The 14,140-nt window shown below is 41.7% G+C and overlaps 1 long non-coding RNA gene across 1 annotated transcript; it reads left to right on the top strand.

Annotated features, from left to right (window-relative positions):
* Positions 1-6: 6 nt before the first annotated feature.
* LOC121675970 lies at positions 7-14,038 on the top strand. Its single transcript, XR_006020299.1, has 2 exons — positions 7-121; positions 335-14,038. It is a non-coding gene; the product is annotated as an uncharacterized LOC121675970 (long non-coding RNA).
* The last annotated feature ends 102 nt before the right edge of the window (positions 14,039-14,140 follow it).

The raw sequence follows: 14,140 nt of genomic DNA, 5'->3' as shown, positions 1-14,140 counted from the left end.
CTTGGTAGCGCCGGTCCGCACTCGGCCTGACCCGGGACGTCACGGCGCCTGCCTGTGTTCCCAATGATAACTTGGCAGGAGCAGGGGGAAGCGGCCGGGTTTTTCCTGGGCTCGTTACCGGGTACGTGCACGTTTCTTTCGCATGCGGATTTTTTTTTTTCTGATTTTTTGGTTTTTTTTAAGGCGCAGTAACGAAAAGCCGGGACAGGAAATCCGGGGCGCGGCGGGGGCTGCCGCCCCGCGATGGTGGCGGCCGCTCGCCGGCGGGCGCGGGGGAGCGGCGGCGCGGGGCGCAGGCATGCGTTCATCTCCGTGTCTTTCATTTTACCTTCAGGGTGACATTCAGTGCCGGGCGAGCCTCGCCGGTCACCGCCACGTCCCACCTGGAAAAAACACAAACAAAACCACGAAAAAAAAAAAAAAGCCAACAACAACAACAAAAAGGCGACTGCAGAAAAGGGGGGATGGGGAGGGAGGGGGTGCCAGCCCCCCACGGCCGGGATGCGGGCGGCGGACGGGACACCTCGCCCAGGGGACGCGGGGACACACGCGCCGCCGGCCACTAGCAGGCCATGTGCCGAGCGGCAGGCGGGGGCGGGGGAACGGGCACCGCACACATACAAAAAAACCCCAGTAAATAAATAAAAAGACAAAAAAGCACCCGGAATGCCAGAGGAGGCCGGGCGAGGAACGAGGATGCCGCACCGCTGCTGCCGTGCAGGCCCGGCGCCGCGCCCCCCCAATGCCTTGCAGGGCTCTGCAGGGAAGGCGGGGGAGCCCCCGGCGCACAGCGCCCCGCGGCCCCGCCGGGAGCCGGGGTGCCCCGGGGGCGCTGCGGGCCGGGCAGCCCGGGCCGCACTGGGGCACCGGGCTGCGCAATGGCGTCGGCGCCGAGCAGAGCCAAGCGCTGGCGCAGGCCCTGGGAGGGCTCGGTGAGAGGAGCCTGAGCCATCGCTCCCACCTCTGCTGCTGGGGCAGCCGAGCAGCTGCTCCCGAAGGCGGGAGGGTTTGCGTTAAAGCAGAGCGAGCCGGGGCCTGCGGCAGCCCCGGGGCCGCTGTGACCGCCGAGCAGGCTGGCAGCGCTGTGCCCGGCCATGGCAGCAGCCACACGCATCCGCTGCCCTGGCTTCGTGCGCTTCGCAAAGCCAGATCCTGCAAATCTCCATGAACGCTCCCCCTAAATTCCGAGGACATTTTCACACGTGAGACTTAACTCGCATGCAAAAGTATTCCCAGAACTAGGCCTCGCTTAAACTACCCATGGCAACCTGAGTTTAAGTGCGTCTTCATCTAAAAACCAGTTGTTACCACACATTGCTGCAGCACCACACCACCTACTCTGTGACCGCAGAGCGTCCCAGCAGAGCCCTGAGACAAGTGTCCCTCTTCTGTGTTGCTTTTCACACCACCTATTACAATAACAAGTTACAACACCGCCAGTGCACAGGTAACTAGCGCAGCGGAGTTCGTGAAGTGATGCATGTAGCAGGGCTGAAACTAAATTATTTTTTGCAACTGCCTCTGTTCTGCCTTAATATTAGCATTAATACTTTCATTTTCCTCATTTAAATACAATAAAAGGGAAGATTGCCTTTGCTTAATATTGTTACTAATTAGGTTTTGCAATTCCAGTTTTTATAAGGCGATAAAGTCAGGGAAAAGTCAGTGTACACCTTCTCTGTTGCTGGGCTCAGTGCCCTTAGCAGCAGCTTATTTTAAATGCTGGGAGCACCTATTGCAACTGGAAAAAGAGTTCGGGAAAAAGAAATCATTCTTGGAATATTGTACAGTCCAAGCATCATTTTAAGAAGCCTGAAATTGAAAGCACTGGGGTGTTTTTTTTTGTTTTGTTTTTAAATGTAAACTACTCAGGATGCTTTCTGGCTTGGCTAGAAAGACAAGTTTGCTACATGTTTCTGTTCTGAAATAATTTTTAACTGCTTTTATGCTAAATTCTTACCCATTTTAACTCTACTGTCTCAACAGAGTACATTACTGACACATATTTTTCATGGATTTGAGAAGCAGTGTGTAGAGCTTGATTGTTGTCTGTATTTCACCACTCATTTTTAAGTGAGGCTCTTTTGATTGACGTGGGGAATTTGTGTAAAAGGGTATGGCATAGCTACCCAAGATGCTAGTTACAATTACACCATACCTCAGCTAACAGAGAGATTTTTCATTGTGATTGTTACACTCTTAAAAGTGAATTAGTTAATCAAATTGCTATTTTTGGAGTGTGCTTAAAGGAACATTAAAATGCATTAATTTCATTACAATAAATGAGCAGATAGGTAACAAAACAAGTGCCAGCCAAATAAGCAAGATCTCAACTATGGAGTCACATCCAGCCCTGGTGAAGTCATCTGAGTTGTGCTTGTCTACAGCACATTTAATTTGGCTTCTGCAGTCACACAGCTGACGCTTTATTTGGTTGTCAGAGGTGTGTATATTAAAAATGTGCGAGCCCTGCTTCTTCTCCAGTGTGATTAACCTCTGAAGTTAAATTCACCTGGTTCCCATTTAGCTCTGCTGTGCAGTCCTATCACACATGCAGTTTTTGGTGTGTACACACTGGAGATGCAGAGAGGCATTCCCAGCCCCTGTATCCGGCTAAGGGATGTGAGTTGTGTCTGAAGTGAGGGTGTGATGAGGTGGATTTCAGCAGAGGCTGTTCACAACCAACTGCATATATATGCTCCAGTTAATAGGCTCTACTGGAGTCTGTGCTACCATCTTTCATTACTGCTGTTACTCATGCCAGTGAGAGTAGAGGAAGGGTTGGTGTGTCTGTAATCATACATTCATTTGCTATGCAGATATATCCTAAGAACCTCTCAGCCCAGGAAAATTATGCTGGAATAAGGTCGGATGTGAATGTAAAGCTGAACTGTATTCAGATAGTTTATTCATTCTGGAATAACCGAGTTGTTTCCTGGTTTCACTTAATCCACTTTCAAAGTGGATTAAGGTAATTCAAGAAACTGAATTGTTACACTGGTGTAAGAGTTGTCTACACATGGGTTTAGTTGAACGTAATTACTGCGGTACCTAATAAGTGCCTTGAAATAATTTGGTGTGTAGACAAGTCCAGAGTCCCACAGGTGAAAACAACAGAATTTAGTCATTTTGTATAACATGAGGTTAATTTAGCCCAACATTTGACCTACTTCTTTCCTCATGAAGCATATTTAATTCATTACAGGTTTTTCTTCCTCAACAAAAACCCCACAACAGAAATGTATTTGTGATCAGTTTCAAGATAGCAATGCCATGTGTATTCCACTAAAACAGTTCAACCAGTATATACTCTAAATACCTTCTCAGCTGCCCTAAAGAGGACAAAAGGTTCTTTACTGAAAGAAACACTGGCTTCTCAATCATAAATATTTTGAGCGGGTTGTTCCAAACAAAAGGAAAATGCACCCCAAAGCTCTGCTCTGCTCTCTGAGACACCCATGATCCATTTGACTGCATTCCATTCATAGCAATAGCACCCAGTCTGATTCAGCAATTTTAGTTCCTGAATGAGGAACCTCACAGACTCTCACAGAAGAGTTTGCAGTACAGCAAGGCCTTCAGGGGAGGCACCTTAAGAATAGAGAGCTAATTTATAGTTTGCTTACAGAGGTCTGAATCAGGGAGAACCTACCTGAAACCCAGGCAGCCACCCTGCCTCTGCTCTGAATCAGGTGTATCACATCACTTGCATATGGGAAAGTGACTGAACTGATAATGAGAACATACAATATGCTTTGTTACCTTGTGCCAAGCACAAAGTTTGTCAAACATCATTCAGTGTCATTCCATGCCATGAATACCCATGGAACTGAGGTGATTCTCTGATGTGAATGAAGCCTCCTAACCTTTAAACTTAAGATTGTTTGTTGGTTTTCTTTTTTGGGGGGAGAAAAACCGAACAAAAACGTGTCACACATTAGCCGGGGTCTTCCTTTACACAAATGAAGCAGCCCCAGGTACTCGGTGTAACAGGCAATGATGCCTACAGGATTCTCATTTTGTGATTACAAGCATGGCTTTGCGCTACTGTGCTTGTCTTGGTTAAGGATATAGGGAATGGATTTCACCTACAACTCCCTCACGCCAAATCTGCTTATTTAAGTAAGAATAATTCTGGTAACAAAATAAGCATTGAGTGAAGAAGGTAAACGTGAACAAACGTAAATGAGAAATCAAGTACTTAGATTCAGTGGTGCTGGATGACTTTGACCATGGGTCTTGATATTAAGGCTCAAATATTAAGCCTGATAGTACACTCAGATTGAAGGCAGTTAGAGTTTTATAGGAGCGTGCCTGATCTGAAATCCCACTTGAATAAAAAAATTGGATTGGATTATTGTACACTCTGCTTCTGCTGAGAGGTTTCTGAGCATTGGATCCACCTGCAGTGGTGGGATATCCTGGCTCTCCCCCACTCCTGTCATTGCAGGGCCATTACTCATCCAGTGGGGAAGATGTCTTTAAATCTCCGAGACAATGGCACATGCAAGAGGAAATCTCAGCGCGCAGCCAATGCCAGGCAATGAAGGATCCTCTGTGGGAGTTGGTTAGTAGTGCCAATGTTTGATATTTGTCGTAACAACCACCGACTGTTTTGTTTTTTGTTCTAACAATGTGAATTATGCATTAAACATTAATACAAGTGAGTGTACTTTCTTTTGATCTTCAAGCATAATCATTTCTAATGAGAGCTTATACATGAGCATTGAAACAAATCCCTGAGTCATGTGAATTTACATTGGTTTTACTCTGTGGGAAAGATCCCACATGAGTTACTCATGTCTGTAAAACATAACATACTTATAAATCAGAAGAAAAAAATGAGCTTGCATTTGTCTCTTGGAACATAAATATCTGCGTAGACATTTGGCTTGTACCCTAGCAGTAATGAAACATTAAAAAGTTAATTTATCAGAGATCAGGATTCAGGGTGGGGCCCTCAACTAATGTGAGATCCAAATCTGCTCAGAATAAGCTCAGCTCTTAGTTTCTACCATCTGGCTTTTTACAAGAGTTGAGTCTAGCATCAGAGGAGTTTGAACTAGCTGTAAGTAAAGGGATCAGGATTTGGCTTGCTTGATACAGATAAAAGTTGCCAAACTGCCATCACCATGTTATAATATGCCAGTACAAGCAGGCAAACTGTGCAGTGCTAAGTGGCACCTCTCCAAATGCCCTTGACAGCCAGTACGAGGCTGACCCAGGCCGGACCCACTGTAGAACCTGCTTGGCCATGTTTAATATCTGCACTTCTTAAAACAACAGTCACAAATGCTGCATTCCGTAAAAACATAAACACTGTGGATTGTATAACTGCCAAGACAGTTACTTAAAATGCAAACAGAATTTAAGCCCTTTCCCCTTTGACATGCTGCACAAATATTAAACCAACAGGCGATTAAGAGCCTACACTTCAGCAGCCGTGCTGTGTGTGCAAGGGACAGGCAGCACACTGGGGAAAGTACAGATGCAAAACAGTACGTGATGGGCCCAATTCCTGGGGGTGCAGGTACTCACTACAAGATTTCCAGAATGCCTCTTGCCTTTCCAAACAGACCTCAATGGCAAAGGTTGCAGGAGGTGACTATCAAGAAGGTATTATGTTTAATGGCAGATAGGCTCTATCTATGATTAAGGTCATATCTCAGGAATTCTCAAAAGCCCATTAATGTATTTTATTCTTAATGTGTAAGTGCTAAAGGAGTCCTGGAAGTCAGAAATCCAGGATTACCCCACATAATTCAATGTTTTCACAGAAGCATACAGTCATGCTCTCTGCTACTTCCTTTCTCTTGCCTGAATGACCTTAAATGCTGATGGTAGAGCTTCAAAAGGAGAGTGGAAGCAGCCTATGCATAGACTAGTTTGTAGACTGGAAGAAGAGCAAACACAAAACTCTTCATCCCTGAACTTGAATTCTTGGTCCAAGTGTTTTGTTTTGTATAATGACAGAGGAACTGATGCTATTGCAGTAGAGAAGAAAGCACCCAAGACACTCGGTTAGGGAACCTCAACACTGTTTGTATGAATTATCTTCCCTGAGGTTGCACAACTTCAACTGGCATGTTAAGTTAAAAGATGGATAGGTCAATATTAGGTCTTAAATAATTTTGGATAGAAGGACCTCAACTCCATATAGACCCTGTTTGAAGCACATTGACGTTATCCAGCTTCAAAAGTTCAGTGAGTCTTCTGACTTTTCAGAATGCGTCAGTACATCCCCAGGCACACACAAAAAAGCTGTGCTTGCAAAGATGGGATAGATACAGGTAGAAAATGGTGTACCAGAAGCATGTAGGGAGGCCTCTAAGCATCAGCCAGGGTGACAAAGCATGCTGGCCCATGGATTCCCAGGCTGTATTCACAGCCCTGGAATGCCTGCTGGAAACACTCCCCTGTAATTTAGCTCATTTGGTGTGCATTAAAGATGCTCATTTCTAGACCCCTAAGTGAAATGTGATACTGAACTCATTCTTCCTCTTAAACCAGCAGGCCTCAGCAGATGGCCAAGAGGCCAATGGGAAGGAGAGAACGCCAGTTTTAATCCAGTTGTTCTTGATGGAAAATTATGAGAAAAGTGAAAATATCTTATTCCACAGACCAAGGCATTTACTTACATTTAACTGCCTAACCTCAGTCAGAACCCTGAATTCTGTTACTATATGTGAATGTTACGATATGGTGAAGTTTTATTTGGTAATTACCTGGTCAGAGCCACAGACTAGAAACCAGATATGCAGCCAGTGAGAGCCCAGGGGAGTCATACCAGTTTATCCTCGGTGAGAATCCAATCTTCACTTTCAAATTAAAAAAATTGATAAGTTGCATTTTTCCATGGTATTTTGGTTATATCATACAGGGGGGGAAAAAAAAAAAAGCAAGAAAATAAAAAATAAAGTTATAGATATTTATATAACCAAGACAGAAGCAGAACCAATGGGAAATATTTAGCAATTAAATTCTACATCCAAATTATTAGGTATTTCAGTGTTGGTGCCATGTGCATTACTGCTTAACTTTAGGGCAGCAAGGTAAGCTCATTTTCTTGCCTCTGTCTTTTCAGCCACCATTAGGGCTGCAACCTTCCCATCCTCCAGGGAGAGGGGGAGAAGTTACACAATGGGTGTTTTTCCATGGGCAGATGTCTAAATGTGAAGGGAAACAATTGAATTTTAATGACAATTTTGAGACTCTTGAAGTTAATTTCTGGGCAGTGCAGAAATTAATGGGGCTTGCTGCTGCCAAGAGCTGCATGTTCTCCTCTCCTTCTGATGTTAGCAGGATTACAGGTCTCAGCTTTTGGCAGAAATAACTCCCAAAATAGTAGGTCCTTCTCTCTTGCCACAAAAGGCAGAGCGAGAGACCTGCTGCTGTCAGACCCAACCAAGTGTCAGTGCAGAGCAATGGCTACAAAAACCAGGGTAACTGCACCAGATTTACACTACCAGAGATGTGTTCTCATTAGGCATTTACAGCATAGTAGCACTATCCAGGGTAGGATGGGAAATTTGTTAGGTGCTGCACAAAACGTTTCACCAGAAAAAGTTCCTGCATCCAAAAGCACTACAAAAATGATTGCGGAAGGAGAGTGGCAAACAATGGGATATCCTGGGAAAAAAGTACACCAGTGATTGCAGCAAAGGCAGCCAGCTATGAAGGCTTTTCCTACACACAGGGTAACGATAATTCTGCCAAGGAGGCAAGTTATTTCCTTTTTAGCTATGCTATTTCCACTGCATTACTGAATCATGGTTTGTTAATAGCTTACAAACATCAAGTTTAAAAAGCTTTAGAAGCTTTGTCATATCTAAGACAATATCCATTTCTGTAGAAATACATGCTCCAATGGATTTTGGGGTTGTGGTTGTCAGAGTGGGGTTTTTAATGACTTTAATAAAGAAGGGATAATTTTGGTCTTGTTTTTGTCTTCTTAGAAGATTCAGAAAGGAATCTAAAAGATAGTCCCAAAATCTGTATATATCTACTTGTAGATAGTGAAGTAGAAAATAAAAGGTGCTTCAAAATAGTGCCAGTCATTTAATCTGCTTTGTAGTTGGATGGCAGAATGCCAAGCATTTTCACCAAAAGCAGGAGACTCAGTGCAGAGGACTGTCTTTTCAATTTTGGGCTATGCAATCATAGCCCCAAACAGGTCATGGAAGGGATCAGCCTTCCCCACGTTACCCCTCTGGTCAGATGGCAGCTCCAGCCAAAAGGAGAGAAGAAAAGAGGACAGCCGTAGCCACCTGGCACTGCCTTTCTGCACAGCAAAAAGCAGGCACAGGAGGAGAGACCTGGTGTCCAGCCAGGTGTGGCAGGACTGGCAAGCCAGGCTGCCAAGCTGGAGCTCATCCTCTGAATGGGATTCTGCAGGGGAGGGCACGGAGAAGGTAACATTGGGGAACTGCTTCCCTTGCAAAGATCTCTGTGTCCCCGTTTACCCTCTCCTGTGAGATGGCCAAACATGGCTCTTAATTTGGCAGAAAATTTTCAGCCTGGTATTATGTTACTGTGTCCACCAGCCCACTACAAGGTGCAGATAAAACATCACTGCTTAACGTGTTCTTGAAGTTCCCTTATGCAACAGCCAGTTCTCATTTTAGTTACAGAGAATTAAAAGAAACATCAGGAAAACTCACATTACTGACTGACATCAAGCCATTTTTTTCCTAACACTGTTTTTTATATACAGTACCCAGAGTTTAGTTGTGTCCATTATTTCCTTCTACTCACTTATTTCACCAAGGATGATTTTACTTAGAGCAAATTTTTGCACTGTGCTATTGGATACTATGATACAGTTCCTTGCTGTAGAACAAACTCACCAGTTTAGGAGATCCACCATAATGTTCTGCTACTAAATTTCTGCTGAGAAGTAGAGGCACTAGCTCACAAACAGCCCATCCAAGTCCTTATGGAACTTTCCCAAGAACCTCAGTGTTCTGCTTATCAGGCTTGCACACACAGCTAAGTCTCAGCCCCTGCTCTGAGCCCTTGGGATGTGGGTGCTCAGTTAAGACTACAGAAAAAGGGAAAGCATGACCACAATCAACAGTCATTCATTTTAATGGCTGCTAATGTAAAAACATATTCCTAACCTTACTTGCTACAGCCAGATACATGATAGGAGAACCAATTTATTTTCTTTTTAACTCTTCTGTACGAGTAATGATTTTTGAGAGATTGGTGTAGTAATTTCCAGTTGTTAGGAGACTGTTGCTTTACCTTTCTACCTGTGCAGATAGGATATCAGATTTCTTTCTGAGTTACCAAGACCACTCAGAGTTAACATCCAGAAGCAGTTTCTTCTGTTCCAGCAGCACTTGCTGCTTCTTGGGGCAGTTCTTTAGGTACAAATCCAATAGAAATGGCCCTTCACTATTTTCCATTACAGCTCAGGTTTTCTGCCTCAGCTTTATGCTGCCACGAGCATGTACAAAATGGGATCCTAGTTTTCCTCTCCATGCCCTCAGTCCAAAAAATGCTATGCAAGAGTAATTCCATCTGCTTTCACATAATTCTGCTCTTGCACTTAAAAATACAGGAGTTAACATCCAAGAAGTTATTTGGGTAGTGGAAAGATTAACAGGTCTTCCAGTCCTCATACAGGTGACCACAAGGTACAAGCTTTATAGACATTTGATGAATGAAGGGTTGCCACTAAATGAAAGTGTGTCACAAAGCTCTAGAGAAAATAGTTGAAAAAAGATTTTAGGAGTTTGTGAAGGCACCGTGAAATGAATGCACTTTATGAGGCTACAGCGTGTGTGTAGCAGGTATATGCAAGCTGCTCTGTATTCCTAAATTGATCACCAACATATCACTGGGAACCTGGGCTTCTGAGAGTCATTTCTCTCTCTCTGTGCCTCAGTTCCCTTATATGAAAGTCAGGATAATGTCTTTGGTGCCCCTTGGATGAACAGAACAAGCTCAGCTGTTAAATGTCAAGTATTACAATCAATCACAGGTTTACCACATCTGTTCTACCCAACCATTTAAAATTATTAATATCAAAATAAGCCACTCAAAAATTAGTAATGATTGCAGAAGTCCCAGACTATGGAACATGAATCTCAGTGATTTCAATGGATGTGATGCCAGCCTTAGAGATAAGATTAGCTTCAATGTGATTTGAAAGATCCTAACACTCCAGCGACAAATTATTTGGTCTGCATCTTCTGTTAGTTCAGGAAAGATCTGTGCCTGTCCTGTCACAGTCCCTCAACTATTGTTCCCCCCCACTTTGAATATTTTCCTATGAACGCTGCTTGCTCCATAACAAACAATCAAAAAAACTTCAGACCCCCCAGCATTCTATGGTTGAATTTATAATATGTTTTCCCTCTTAAATAATTTTTATTTCGAATTATTAATGAAAATTTATTTGCCAGGTAATCAGTAAGGGAATTGAGATATAATTCACTTGTTATAGTCACTCTCACTTACATGGGTCTACTGCTGATGATCCTTCCTTACATAAATGCTTCAGGAAAGTTGGATGCTACATTTTCAGTAATTTCTTTATTCTGCCAAGACAGATAACATTGGATGCATAAAGCTTCTCATTTATGTGGCACATCCTTTAAAGCAAGTTTATCCCCTTGAGTAAATTTTTCCTTGGCTGTAATGTGAGATATATATATAGATAGACAGAGAGGTGCACAGACATCTGTATCTGTCATAGATACCTGTATTTATCACGCTTAGTCCACTGGCTAGATGTTATTACAGATTGGAAAAAGAAAAACAAAAAGTGCAAATTTCTCTACTCAGTGTTTAGGAGAAGTTAGTATCACCAAATTTAGAAGTATAAACTCAATTTATTTTTTGTCACCTGAATACACCACCTGCCCCAAAAGTACCTGATGTCAGTAGCAGTTCATGCATGTGTGCAGCTGCAAAATCTTTTGATATTCAGATGTCAGTGGAAACCATCACTGGGTTACAGTATTTTTTTGACATGTGTAAAAGATTCAGTCACCCTAAAAGTATTTAACAATTTCTACAGAGACACGATATGAAGAACTTCAAGTATCTTTGAACATAGAAGAGTCACTACTATATCCTACTAAAATGCTTACTACTTCCAACATTTTTCAAGTAGACAAGATGAATATGGAGGGAGGAGGGAAGAAAATTATTCAGAGAAAATTCAAGTCAGAAAGAGAAAAAAATATTTTCTTATTTATAGTTCAGAAATCTGTGCTATTTTAATTCCTCATTTGAAGAGCTATTTTAAATTATAAATTGCAAGCCTATTTTACATGTCTTGCTCTTCTTGTGCGAGTACAAAAATATGAAAGAATAAGGTAAAACAAGATAGTAAATAGTGATTTAATTTGTTCAGAAAGCATTGAGTGATAAGCATCTGCATGGAATTACCTAGTTCAGTTCTACCCGAATATTCTCCTAACCGGAAGAAAACGTGCGAGTTCCTCACCCATTTTAACAGCCGTCATAATGGATGTTAAACTTAGCAGCAACAGTTCATTGGCAGCTTCCCAAGACTGGCATCAATGTAAGGATTTGTATTTGATATGAATGAAAAAAAAAAAATCATTGTTATCCAGTATTTGAATGGAGGTTTGAAATAGTTTAACGCAAAACACCACAGATGCCACTCATGGACATGACAACTATTTCAGGGGAGAGGGAGGAGGGCAAATTTCCTACTGCATAATGAAAAATATAAAAATATTAACTAGAAACCTTGGTAGAAATTAAAGCCTGAAACTACAGCTTTCTACAAAGAAGATGATGTCAGTTCTGTGTATTTCTGCAAGAGAAAACCAAGACACTGGCAGGGATTTCTAAGCATTTCCACAACCCAAACAATAAGAGGAAGCTATTCAAAGTCACGAGAGTTTTGGTGTTAACTGCATTGAAAACAGAACAGAGCCTTTATCTTAATCAGTTACTTAGAATGAGCTGATACTGATTTATCATCTTTTCTCCCTCCATGTTTAGAGCCACAGCCACTTACACATTACTGACATATTTTCAAAATCCCACACGTGGGCAATAACATGCAGTTCTTGCAAATATTTTGTGGGAAGGAGATTGCCTGTATTATGCCAGTGCTGTTCTTCAGGGTCGTGAGTCACTAAGAAAATACAGAGAAATACTTATTTTTGTGCTTTGAATGAGAAGTCTTTTGTGACAGAATATAAGCATGGGGAAGTAGTTTCTAAGTTTATTATTACTACTCTCTTCATTAAGAATGGCAAATTTTGAAACAGTTGAAATACTTAAATGGAAGCACGCCACTATCGCCAGTTTTTTCTGCAGATGTTCAGTCAACGTCCTAATTGTAGTCCTGTCCTATAGGATGAAATGAGCTCCAGCTCTCTCCATGCATGATATAGCAGTAAGAAAAAAATAAAAGGAAAAAAATCGAAACACTATTTATTCAGCAACTGAACCTTAGCCAAAATGTACTACTATTTACTATGGTTAGTGGTAATTTTACACATATAATAATCACATAAGGCACTTATAACATTTGAAAGCCTGAGATTTGCATTATCGTGTAGGCTCTTTTAATTTTGTTAGGTATATACTGACAGAACTAAACGTGGGCATTTACAGAAAAAAAATTAGCTTTGTTAAGGCTGAGATAAATGAATAAAAGAAAATAAATACAATATTAAAGTTGTTAATGCTCCATTCTCAACAAAATTCTTATCGTTATGTGCTCTCCTTTCCTTTCTATCAACATGTAATTCTCTGCAGGGATGTCAAGGGGACCATTCTGTTTTCCTAAAGTTAGCAAGCCAACATCTGCTAAATGCAGCACGACATGCTGTTTACCTTTGTTGTAAACTTGAAGCTTTTCCATTTAAGAACTGTATAAATGAATCAGTATTCATTCACACCTATGCCTAGAAGTATCTATTACAAAGCAGAGAGTGTTCATTTTTAATGTCCTCCTTATTCTGATTTTATGCCTTATTCCTCTGCACTGATGCTGTTTGGAATTGCTCTAGATACAGTAACAAATGCAAGGGAAGTAAAACAAAAAACAATGGGGATTTCCCCCTCGTTTTCTGCAAGTACTTATGGACAGAAAAAGGTGATAAAAATGCAGAGGTAAAACATCTCGCCTGACATCTCATTTAAACAACTCGGCAGTTTAACAAACTGCTACAAAACAGAAGTTTTGTCCCATGCTCCAAAAACCAAGATGATAAAATCCCAAACTATATGTTTAGATTTGCCTTCTAAAATCCTGTGCAATATTTAGCAACTTGTATTTTATGGCAGAATTTCCAAGGGAAATAGTAGGGGCTTGTCTGTTTTGTTTTGATTTTTTAAAATATATATACATTTCTCACCTGCTGAAAGGAAATCTACCTACATCAGCAGAAAGCACAGGTAAAAAGAAAAGACTAATTAACATAAAAAATGCAACCACCCTTTCTTTAGTGAATGCTTTTGAATCAGAAAATAATTTTTCTGATGCTGCAGAAACCCTGTATTTGAACGAGCACCCACTAACATCACTTGTCCCTCTAATCATCATCATTACTGAGACAGAAACAGCCTTTGTTGATCACACGCAGCATTCTCTAAAATCCATTTTTCCAATTAAGTTTTTATTCTCCTTCTCACTCGTCTGCTTTTGTTTAGTTTTGAGCACAGTTACAGCTGTACTTGGGTTAACTTGTGGCAGTAAGACATTTGCAGAAGCTGTTGCTCTCAGTAACGTTGGCTATTACTGATTACAGCATTGCTTAAGGCAGATTCCTTGTTCTAAATGGCATTGGACATTTTTACCTGGATATTGCAACACCACATTATGAGCACTGGGATTTAAACAGAACAGTAAGCAGTGCTGCTGGCCTCTGGCTTTCAACAATAAGCCAGTAGACTTTTGGGTGGAGACACAGCTAGAAAATCGAGCTATCACCAAAGTATCTGATGCAATGCCTGTATCTTTTTCTAACTTGCTACTGACCAATTATTACATTCAGCTGCGAACCACGGTCCTAAATAATAAAGGTCAAAGTTTTCATGGATATCTTCTGTGTTTGAGTTGCCACCTTGAAATATCTAAAGCTGGGTTTTACAGTTGCTAGGTTCCCAGATCTCTCACTGGGATTGTATGCCCTCGACATCA

This window comes from Corvus kubaryi, unplaced genomic scaffold (assembly GCF_017639235.1).
Source record: "Corvus kubaryi isolate FWS band 111438036 unplaced genomic scaffold, C.kubaryi_AGA036_p1.0 76, whole genome shotgun sequence".
NCBI lineage: Eukaryota > Metazoa > Chordata > Aves > Passeriformes > Corvidae > Corvus > Corvus kubaryi.
The sequence above is the reverse complement of the archived record's forward strand: the minus strand, read 5'-3'. Positions and strand labels throughout refer to the sequence as shown.